Below are 11,761 nucleotides of genomic sequence, written 5' to 3'. Positions count from 1 at the left end.
AGCATGGTCATTGTGCCTCAGATGAGGAGAAGAGGTTAAGCAGGAGAGTCCTTCATGAGACTCTCAGCTGGTGCAGGAAACGAACCTGTGCTTTTGGTGTTACTCCATATTACAGACCAGCCACCAGCCAACTGAGCTAACCAATCCCCAAATCCATCTGTTTAACTATCATTTATAGTAAATCTGATTTCAGACTTGGAGATTTGTGGATTTGCTGTGCATCTGAAGCTAATGATTGATTTGGGTTAATTACTGTAGCCGTGGTGATTCCTTGTAAAACAGTTTTTGAGGTCTGACTTCAGAGTTCGTGTGATCCACAAATGGATTTTTATTTTGTGCATGTTGTATAGTTTGGCGACCCAGCAAGGTAAGTAATGGGCCTCAAGATTTGTTAGAGATTTATTTCTTTAAAAAATGTTAGAGCTTGGGGAAAACATCTATAAGATATAGAGGGGGGGACTTTTGATTTCAGTCTTACTTAGAGTTTTGAGCAGTCCTGTGAAGTCCTTAAATTAAGATGGTTATGTAGACTCGTGCCCTAGAGAAAAGAGGGTGGTATACTGAACTAACTTACCTTAGAGTGAACTGTTGGTGCTAGTATCAAACCAGACATGTTGGGATAAAACCCTGAAGATGTTACTGAAAGCTGCGTACATTGAAGCTAAGGCTTATGATAGCTCCAGAAAAAAGTTATCTACAGTTCCACCTAACATTTAAAGTGGCTTATACATACTGAGGTGTTAGATATAGGAACTATGGTGTGAGTATTATAACAAGTAGTGTTATGAGGTATAGTACTACACCAAAAGCTGTTTTGCTGTCTTTTTCATTTATGAAGGAATGTTATATGACTAATAGGATTATATATTTACTTCATGTTTAAAAAATTCTATTTGTATACGATGGGTTGGTTATTCTATTCTACATTCATATGTTTTGTTAATAAGTTTCTGTTTAATTTTCAAAGCAAAATCTGCAACATTGCATGCTTATGTGAGAAATCATTTTGTTAAAACCCAAACAAAAAAAAAAACAAGCTAGATCTCTGTCTGGGCACTCACTTTCACTGTTAATAACATCAGCTGGCATTATAACAAAAGGGAGAATGAGAAACAAAAACAGAAATTGCTGGAAAAGCTCAGCAGGTGGGCGGCATGGTGGCACAGTGGTTAGCACTGCTGCCTCACAGCGCCTGAGACCCGGGTTCAATTCCCGACTCAGGCGACTGACTGTGTGGAGTTTGCACGTTCTCCCCGTGTCTGTGTGGGTTTCCTCCGGGTGCTCCGGTTTCCTCCCACAGTCCAAAGATGTGCAGGGTCAGGTGATTTGGCCATACTAAATTGCCCGTAGTGTTAGGTAAGGGGTAAATGTAGGGGTATGGGTGGGTTTCGCTTCGGCGGGTCGGTGTGGACTTGTTGGGCCGAAGGGCCTGTTTCCACACTGTAATATAATCTAATCTAAAGGTCTGGCAGCATCTGTGAAGAGAAATCAGAGTTAACATTTCAGGTCCGGTGACCCTTCCTCAGAATGTTCTGTTTTTGTTTCTGATATTCAGCATCCATAGTTCTTTCGGTTTATTTTGGGACGATGAGAAGTTGAGCAGAGGATGAAAGCACAGCTCACAAACCCAGGAATAATAGATTGTAAGATGTTGTAAAATGTATCAATTCTTTGAGCTGGAAGTTTTAATTAAAAAATTAGGGCTTTATTTTTGTAATGATAAGCAACTCTGCAGCCAACATTAATAATTTGTCAGGAGATACAGACTGTTACCCCGATGAACAAGTGCAATGTCAGGTTTGTGGAAGATCACTTTATCATAGAAACATTGAAGCTTATGCATTTCAACAGGATAATTACTTTTCTAGCCAAAACAATCACTTCAGTTCCGAGAAAACTGCCAAGTGACTACCATTGACTAGGATACTCCAATTGTCCTCAGTATCCCGGCCAAGTAGCAGTGAGTGAAGCAACACAGATATATTTTATAACTTATAAATTAAAAATAGATGACTATGGAAATATGCTAAGGATTACCTACTTTAGATAGCTCCACATAGATAATACTTTCAAAATATTTTCACTGGCTTCATTGTCAGATAAAGTTGCATTTGCTTTTAATTTCACGCGTCCTGCATTATTCTTCAGTCTATTTTATTCTGTTCACTTTTTCTATTCTATTTTATTCTGTGCTTTATTCTACGGTGTTGCATTCTATTCTTCATTCTGTTCCCAACTATAGTAGCACATGTTTCTGTTTCCAAATCGACGTCTACAGGCTAAATCTGGGTTTAAGTGATTTACACATTACGTATGGAATAGAATCTCCACAGTGTGGAAGCAGGCCATTCAGCCCATCAAATCTACACTGAATCTCCAAATAGCACCCCACCCAGACTTACCCGAAGGAAGTGAGATGCTGGAGATCAGAGTAGCGAGTGTGGTGCTGGAAAAGCACAGTCTGTCAGGCAGCATTTGAGGAACAGGAGTATCGACATTTCGGGTATGAGCCCTTCATCTGGAATTCACCAGACCTACACCCCAAACCCTCCACCTTATCCTTATCGCCCTGTATTTCCCAAGATTAATCCACCTGTCCCTGGACATTATGAGCAATTTAGCATGACCAATTCACCTAACATGAACATCTTTGGATTGTGGGAGGAAACTGGAGCACCTGGAGGAACCAAACCCATGCAGACACAGGGAGAAGGTGCAAACTCCACACAGATAGTTGCCTGAGGCTGGAATCAAACCCGGGTCCATTGTGTTGTGAGGCAGCAGTGCTAACCACTGAGCCATCGTGCTGCCCTCTCAGCTCCCACGCCACCCAGAATGCTCCTTTGAACATAATTATTTAATCATTGCCAAGGAATTGGTAAGCAAAACGCAATGTAATCTGTAAATGCAACAAAATCAGATTATTGTTGTAGTTTAGAGGGAAACAGAATTATGGTAATGCATCTGGACCAATAAATCTGAGGGTCAGGAATTAGGGACCAAATCCCAATACAGCAGCTTTTAGAACTTAAATTCATTTCGTAACTGTGGAATGAAAAGCTACTTCTATCACTAAATTTAAAAAAAAATCAAAAGAACTGCAGATGATGGAAATTAGAAACAAAAATAGAAATTACTGCAAAGTCTCAGTTGGTCTGGTAGCATCTGTGAAGAGAAATCAGAGTTAATGTTTCGGGTCCAGTGACCCTCCCTTAGAACCGTTCTGAAGACGAGTCACTGGATCCAAAACATTAATATTGAATTCTCTCCACAGATACTGCCAGACCTATGGAGCTTTTCCAGCAATTTCTGTTTTTGTGCACTCCTATCGCCAGTTTTAAAAACCCATGTAGTTCACTAATGCGCTTTGGAGTAGGGAAACTGCTGACCTTACTGGCTCTGGCATGCACACCATGTGCCCTTTCAAATGGCCTTGGTTCAAGGGAAGTTAGGGTTAGCAACAAATGCTCACATTCAGTTAAAATATAAAGATATATTGAAAAATCCCTAATGGAATCCATCTCAGTTCAAGTTTACTTAATTGAACAGAGAATTGTTTTAAATGCAATGAGGAGTGTGGAACTAAATTTTGAATTTAACTTTGCTCAATTTTGTTTAATGCACAAGCATTTATAGTGCAGCTGCCCATTTGATATCCATGGGATCTTTATTTGTTTGTTTTGTATCTTCATGCATACTTGTTGCACGATGGGGAATATTGGGGAAGTGTTAACAGCCTGTTGAACTGGAAGATGCATGCTCCTTTTGTCTCCAAGTCCCACTCTATCAGCAGTGTAGAATTGTCTGTCTGAACCACATTGCTCCTTTACTTGGTTAAAGCAGAGTTCTGTACCGATGTACTCAGAGTATGTAAAAAACATACTACCCTCTGACTTCTGGTAATTGTCATGTTAGGAAAGAGAAGCATTAGGATGACAGTCCTTCAATAACATTAAAAATATTTACTTATTCAGGACTCAAGATTGTGATCAGGCCCGTGCACACTTGACCTGATCCATCCGGGGATGTTATCTATTGAACCATCCAATCTTTCCCACAGCCTCCCTGGTAGAGGCAACCCAAAATCAGGATTTACAGTTAACTCCAGACCCCTCTGTTAAAACTTCCTCACCAATCAGGCAGCTCCTGGAACTAAATCTGAAGGTAAGTCAGCACATCACTGCTGAACCAACAAAAAAAAATCCCCATTCATTATGGTTTTCTAATAGCAATATCCTTTCTCTTTTCTTTAGTTATATTACACAATAGCACAACATAGAAACCACCTTAAATTAAGTGGCATAGAGTATTGGGTTAAATAGCATGTCACTTTGAGAAAATTTTGTCTGATATTCAAGCATAACAGCAAACTAATTAAATGTACTCTTCATTGATCATCAAACTATTTTGTCCAATTTATGGCACTACATAGTGAGTTGCAAAGCTTGTTTTTTTGGTGAGTGACTGAAGTGTGTTAAAACATGTTAAAACATGGAATTATTTTCACTCCTTTTTTACAGCATCAAATGTTTTCTGTTCTCCGGAAAGCTCGGCATCTGATTCATTCAGTTTTTGTTGCTCTACTATAGAGTGTCCTGCTGATTTATATGCCAGCCTAGGGAATTCCTGCATTGATTCATCTAATCTTTTTGATAGTCCAGGGATCTCAGCTGTCAAATCTTATGATTTAGGGATTCATCCATTTTCTCCCTATGAGCCTTATATTGTTCTTGGCGAAATAAGTCATTGTGCTGTCGCTCCCTGTTGGAGCTAATGAACATGTTGATTACCCCCTGTTCTTGGGTATTCCCACTGCATATTCCATTTTGTTTTCTGAACTCTTTGATGGCTTTGACAGTTAAAGCAATAATTTGTAAAGCAATAAAAATTAACGTGTTAACATACAGAAACTTAATGATCTGAATTATGACCTGTATCTTGCTCCATTAATATCACGTACGATCCCAGTTCATTGACAGAAAAAACACATTCAGATCCAAGGACATATTGACAGACTGAAATACTGAGAAAAGGTTGTCTTCTGGATCTAAAAGCTACTTCCTAAACGGATACTATGAGCTGATTTCTAAAAAGAAATCACAAACACTTGATTGTACAGCAATTGTTAAACTTACAGTCAGAAAATACTCTTGGGGTAAAGTCCATTAAATAACAATTTTGGTATGGATTGACTAGTCTATTGAATATATTTACAGATGTTAGGTCAATTTGGATTTCATCCCTAAACTGCCCCTGTGTTTACACAATGGTATTAAATATTTTAACTTGTCCAGAAAAAGCAGATGAGAATATTTATTAAGAATTATTATATTTCACTTGTACATTACACAATGGGATTTGCTTGTTATTCTTTGTTATGAATATTAAGACTTGTTTGGTGAATGAAATAAGCTGCATTCTATCATAATTGTAAGTGTAAATAATATTACACTGCAGTTAGTATGAGTCATTTTTGAGTCTTTTTGATCTGAAACAAAACTCTTGAAATTACACAATTAACCATGCAAAATGAGCAAATTGTCATTAAACATATGAATGCTAAAATATAATTTGATTTGAATGAACTGATTGTTCTTCCACTAATACAGAACAGAATGAGCAGTTAAAGCTTTGAGATTAGATGTTAATGTTACATCTTACTGTGATGTGTTTTTTGACTTTGGTAATATTAAATTTTAATCAGTATTGGAAGTTAAAAAAACAGTTTGGAAATCTGTGAAAATATTTTTAAGAGTGATCTTGTTACAGGTTAGAGTCCCTTCTTTTTAAGATATTGTTTCACGGTCACCCTTTTCTGATCCTCCAAATATTATTTCCTTTCACCCAATATAGTCCAATTTCATTGCCAATGGTACTGTATAATTATTGACTAGAAGGTGAGGACATAATCAATCACAAAAATCTTCATTTATCGTTAAATATTTCCATGACCTCATCATGACCTCATTATTTCTGTATGCTGCACAAATCCACCCAAAACCCTACTCTGGGCTCGGAATTTTAATCATTTCACCACTAGGGGCTATCTTCAGCTACCAAGGCCCGAAACACCAGAGGTTCCTCCTGAAACATCTATAGCTTTCTCCCTTTCATTTCTGCTTTAACTTGTTTTTGACTAATCTTTGGACACCCCTTCATCTCTTCATGTGACTTGGTGTTAAGTTTTGCCACTCTCATGGAGCTTCATAAGATGCTTTGTTATGTCATTAGGGGTGGCATGGTGGCTCAGTGGCTAGCAATGCTACCTCAGAGTGCTAGGGACCCAGGTTTAATTCCAACCTTGGGTGACTGTCTGTGTGGAGTTTGCACATTCTCCCTGTGTCTGCATGGGTTTCCTCTGGGTGCTCCAGTTTCCTCCCACAGTCCAAAGATGTGCAAGTTAGGTGAATTGGCCATACTAAATTGCCCTATAGTGTTCAAGGATATGTAAGTTAGAACATAGAACATAGAAAAATACAGCGCAGTACAGGCCCTTTGGCCCTCGATGTTGCGCCGATCCAAGCCCACCTAACCTACACTAGCACACTATCCTCCATATGCCTATCCAATGCCCGTTTAAATGCCCATAAAGAGGGAGAGTCCACCACTGCTACTGGCAGGGCATTCCATGAACTCACGACTCGCTGAGTAAAGAATCTACCCTTAACATCTGTCCTATACCTACCACCCCTTAATTTAAAGCTATGCCCCCTCGTAATAGCTGACTCCATATGTGGAAAAAGGTTCTCATGGTCAACCCTATCTAAACCCCTAATCATCTTGTGCACCTCTATCAAGTCACCCCTAAACCTTCTTTTCTCCAATGAAAACAGCCCCAAGTGCCTCAGCCTTTCCTCATACGATCTTCCTACCATACCAGGCAACATCCTGGTAAACCTCCTCTGCACCCGTTCCAGTGTCTCCACATCCTTCCTATAGTATGGCGACCAAAACTGCACACAATACTCCAGATGCGGCCGCACCAGAGTCTTATACAACTGCAACATGACCTCAGGGCTCCGGAACTCAATTCCTCTACTAATAAAAGCCAGTACGCCATATGCCTTCTTCACTGCACTATTTACCTGGGTGGCAACTTTCAGAGATCTGTGTACATGGACACCAAGATCCCTCTGCTCATCCACACTACCAAGTATCCGACCATTAGCCTAGTACCCCGTCTTTTTGTTACTCTTACCAAAGTGAATCACCTCACACTTACCTACATTGAACTCCATTTGCCACCTTTCTGCCCAGCTCTGCAACTTATCTATATCCCGCTATAACCTGACACATCCTTCCTCACTGTCAACAACTCCACCAACTTTCGTATCATCCGCAAACTTGCTCACCCAACCTTCTAGCCCCTCCTCCAGGTCATTTATAAAAATGACAAACAGCAATGGTCCCAAAACAGATCCTTGCGGAACACCGCTAGTGACGGCACTCCATGAAGAAACTTTGCCATCAACTACTACCCTCTGTCTTCTTCCATCCAGCCAATTCCTAATCCAAACCTCCAACTCACCCTCAATGCCATACCTCCGTATTTTTTGCAGAAGCCTACCATGGGGAACCTTATCAAACGCCTTACTAAAATCCATATACACCACATCTACCGCTTTACCCTCGTCTACCTCCTTAGTCACCTTCTCAAAGAATTCAATAAGGTTTGTGAGGCACGACCTGCCCTTCACAAAACCATGCTGACTATCCTTGATCACATTATTCCTATCCAGCTGTTTATAAATCCTATCCCTTACAATTCTCTCTAAGACTTTGCCCACAACAGAAGTGAGACTCACCGGCCTATAGTTACTAGGGTTATCCCTACTCCCCTTCTTGAACAAGGGAACCACATTGGCTATCCTCCAGTCTTCTGGCACTATTCCTGTAGACAACGAGGACATAAATCAAGGCCAATGGCTCTGCAATCTCCTCCCTTGCTTCCCAGAGAATCCTAGGATAAATGCCATCAGGCCCAGGGGACTTATCTATTTTCACCCTTTCCAGAATTTCCAACACCTCTTCCCTACATACCTCAAAGCCGTCCATTCTAATTAATTGTGACTCAATATTCACATCGGCAACAATGTCCTGTTCCTGAGTGAATACTGACGAAAAGTATTCATTCAGTGTCTCCCCAATCTCTCCCCACACGCAACTTCCCACTACTATCCTTGACTGGACCTATTCTTACCCTAGTCATTCTTTTATTCCTGACATACTTATAGAAAGCCTTAGGGTTTTCCCTAATCCTACCAACTAAGGACTTTTCATGTCCCCTCCTTGCTGCTCTTAGCTCTCTCTTCAGATCCTTCCTGGCTACCTTATAACTCTCAATCGCCCCAATTGAACCTTCACGCCTTAGTTTTACATAGGCCACCCTCTTACAATTAACAAGGGATTCCAATTCCTTATTAAACCACGGCTCCCTCACACGACCCTTTCCTCCCTGCCTGACAGGTACATACTTATCAAGGACACTCAATAGTTGCTCCTTGAACAAGCTCCACATATCAATTGTGCCCATGCCTTGAAGCCTACTTTTCCAAGCCACGCATCCTAGGTTGTGCCTCACCGCATCATAATTTCCCTGCCCCCAGCTATAACTCTTGCCCTGCAGTGCACACTTATCCCTCTCCATCACTAGAGTAATTAGGTATATTAGTCAGAGGCAAATATAGGGTGGGGGAATGGGGCTGGGTTGGTTGTTCTTCAGAGGGTTAGTGTTAACTTGTTGGGGGCCTGTTTTCACACTGTAGGGATTCTATGATTGGCAGGACATAAAATAAATTACTGGAGACAATGCCATAATAATCCAGAGGCCCAAAAGGCTGATAATCCATTTCAACAGTTCTCCATTTTAAGTCACATTTCAGATTCCATTAGGGCAGCTTGTAAAATTTAAATTGAATTCATTAATAAATCTGGAATTCAAAACTAATCTCAATAATGCCATCCCTGAAACTATAATTCATTATTGTGAAAATCTATCTGGTTCTCTAACATGTTTCCAGAGAAGGAAATCTGCCATCTTTACATCATCTGGCAGCACGGTGGCTCAGTGGTTAGTACTGCTGCCTCCCAGCACCAGGGTCCTGGGTTTGATTCCTGCCTGTCTGTGTGGGGTTTGCACATTTTCTCTGTGTCTACGTGGGTTTCCCCTGGGTGCTCCGGTTTCCTCCCACAATCTAAAGATGTGCAGGTCAGGTGAATTAGCCATGCTAAATTGCCCACAGTGCTAGGTGCGTTAGTCAGGGGTAAATATAGGGTTGGGGAATGGGTTTGGGTGGGTTTCTCTTCGGAGGGGCGGTGTGGACGTGTTGAGCCGAAGGGCCTGTTTCCACACTGTGGAGAATCTAATCTAATCTAACCTGTGACTCCAGACTCAAAGAAACAAGGCTGTCATTTAACAGCCCCCTCTAAAGGCATAGCTAGTCACTCAATTGTACCAAATGGAGAAGCTGAATAGACTGGGACGCTTTTCCCTTGCAGTGTAGATGGTTGAGAGATGACCTTTTAAAGGCTTATAAAATCATGAGGGGCATAGATAAGGTGAATAGTCAAGGTCTTTCACCCAAGAGTCCAAAACGAGAGAGGGCACAGGTCTAAGATGAGAGGTGAGTGATTTAAAATGGAACCCAAAGGGCAACTTTTTCACACAGAGGGTGGTATATATATATATATATATATATATATATATGGAATGAACTGCTAGAGGAAGTGGTAGACACAGGTACAGTTTCAACATTTAGAAAGATGTTTGGACAGGTACATGGATAGGAAAGGCTTACAGGAATATGGGCAGAAAGCAAACAAATGAGTCTCGTTCAGTCTAGGAAGCCTGACTGACATGGACAAGTTGGGCTGAAGGGTCAGTTTCCGTGTGGTATGACTCAAATTGTTCAGGAGGTGACTCCACAACCCTACTTTCTCAAGGGGAATGAAGGATGGACGATGTTGTGGTAACTTCTAATAGCTGATCACTGGAGACTGAGTGCAGGTTTACGATCGTTTATTCAGGTTAAGTGCAGGGAGAGCTGGTAACCACCAATGTTCTTAAAAAGAATAAACCAAAGCATACTGAAGTTGGAATTATGTTAAGCTTCAGTTTACCTGACAGTTGAACCCATTTCTTCTTACTAAGGAAAGCTACTTTTGGATCTATCTTTGCATCGTTGGATTAACCCTTTCAAGGCTAAGTCGCATACTTTGAATTAAGACTGAGGAAATTTTAATTCTAACCAGCGTTCCATTCTATCGCATCAACATGCTGATAGGTCAAGTCAGTTTATGCCCTGCCAAAGTGCTCTGTGATTTTGTTTTGTTTAGTATTGTCTATTTCAATGTACTTTTACACTTCATAGATGCACTTGCGAATGGAACAAATTATAAGCAGGCTGCATGGTACCTTTTGAGTTTGTTACCTGGCCAAGAATGCACACAGCTTAGCAGGGAACAGGACCCCGACTTCTGTTTTATTACCATCGAGAAGAATGGACACTAATTAAAATCATAAGGCACAACGAGTAGGAGAAACATTAAGCGTTAGAAAAGTTTATTAAGCACAATTACAAAAAGAAGGATTTAGCAGGGGAACAGGTGGAACATATCACTGCGATTAATTTCCAGCAGTCAATAAATGGAGTGCTTTCACAGGAGTATGAAAAAAAAAGTGTTTGGCTCGCTTTTTTTCAGTTGCTTCCAAAACAATGCACAATGATGTAAATTGTGCTGGAATTTAACATTCATCATTCAATTGGAGGTGACCTGTGACATTCTCTTTTCTGCCTCTCATTCTTCCCCGGCAAAGGGAACTAATCTGCCTCTGAGAAAAATGGGACATTTCACTTTATTTCTAGTTTGATAATCTCAAAAACAATTGAATGTCAAGCGAAACGCCCTACTCAGAAGGGAATTGGCTTCCCACTTGATAAGCGAAAGTTGCAGGGTTATAGGGATCTGGAAGGACAATGGGACTAATTGGGAATGATGGTGGCTCAATGGTTGGTGCTGCTGTCACACAGCCCCAGGAACTGGGTTCATTTCCACCCCCAGGTGACTGTCTGTGTGGAGTTTGCACATTCTCCCTGTGTCTGCATGTGTCCCCTCTGGGTGCTCCGGTTTCCTCCCACAGTCCAAGGATGTAGGTTAGGTGGATTGGCGATGGGAAATGCAAGGTTGTAGGGGAGAAGGGTGCCCTTCAGAGGGTTGGTGTGGACTCGATGGGTTGAGTGGCCTGTTTCCACACTAAGGTTTCTATGAATTGGATGGTAGTTTTAAAGAGCCTGAAAATGCACGATGGACCAAATGTCCTCCTCTGTGCTGTGATTCAGTAACAATAATTTTGATTAATCCAGAAGAATACAGGAACAAGCACTGAGATTGATTTTAATTGGGTCACAGAGCACTTTGTGCTACAAAGCTCAATACCCTGTTAACATTATTATTTGTGCTCAGTTTGGAAAATTAATACTTGTGGTGTTCAGGAGATCTCTGATGTGAACTACCCAGTATCAGAAATAGTTACCCCTTACCAAATCAAGAGCAATCAAACTCAGCATTTGACTAAATTCAGCACAAAATGGTGCTGATGTAGTCCTGTTCCTGACAGACTTGAGTCCTCAATGTTGTTTTTAAATGACTACCTGTAAATAGTGCCTATATGTGGGAATTGTGTATCGGTTTGTAATATTAATACAATTTTAGTATTCTGTGGGTGATATAGTCACTGCACCAGGATGCTGTTCGAGAAACA

The sequence above is a fragment of the Chiloscyllium plagiosum genome, unplaced genomic scaffold, assembly GCF_037043375.1.
Source record: "Chiloscyllium plagiosum isolate Xiang-an unplaced genomic scaffold, Cpla_swu_hap1 HiC_scaffold_43, whole genome shotgun sequence".
Taxonomy (NCBI): domain Eukaryota; kingdom Metazoa; phylum Chordata; class Chondrichthyes; order Orectolobiformes; family Hemiscylliidae; genus Chiloscyllium; species Chiloscyllium plagiosum.
Note: the sequence above shows the minus strand (reverse complement) of the source record.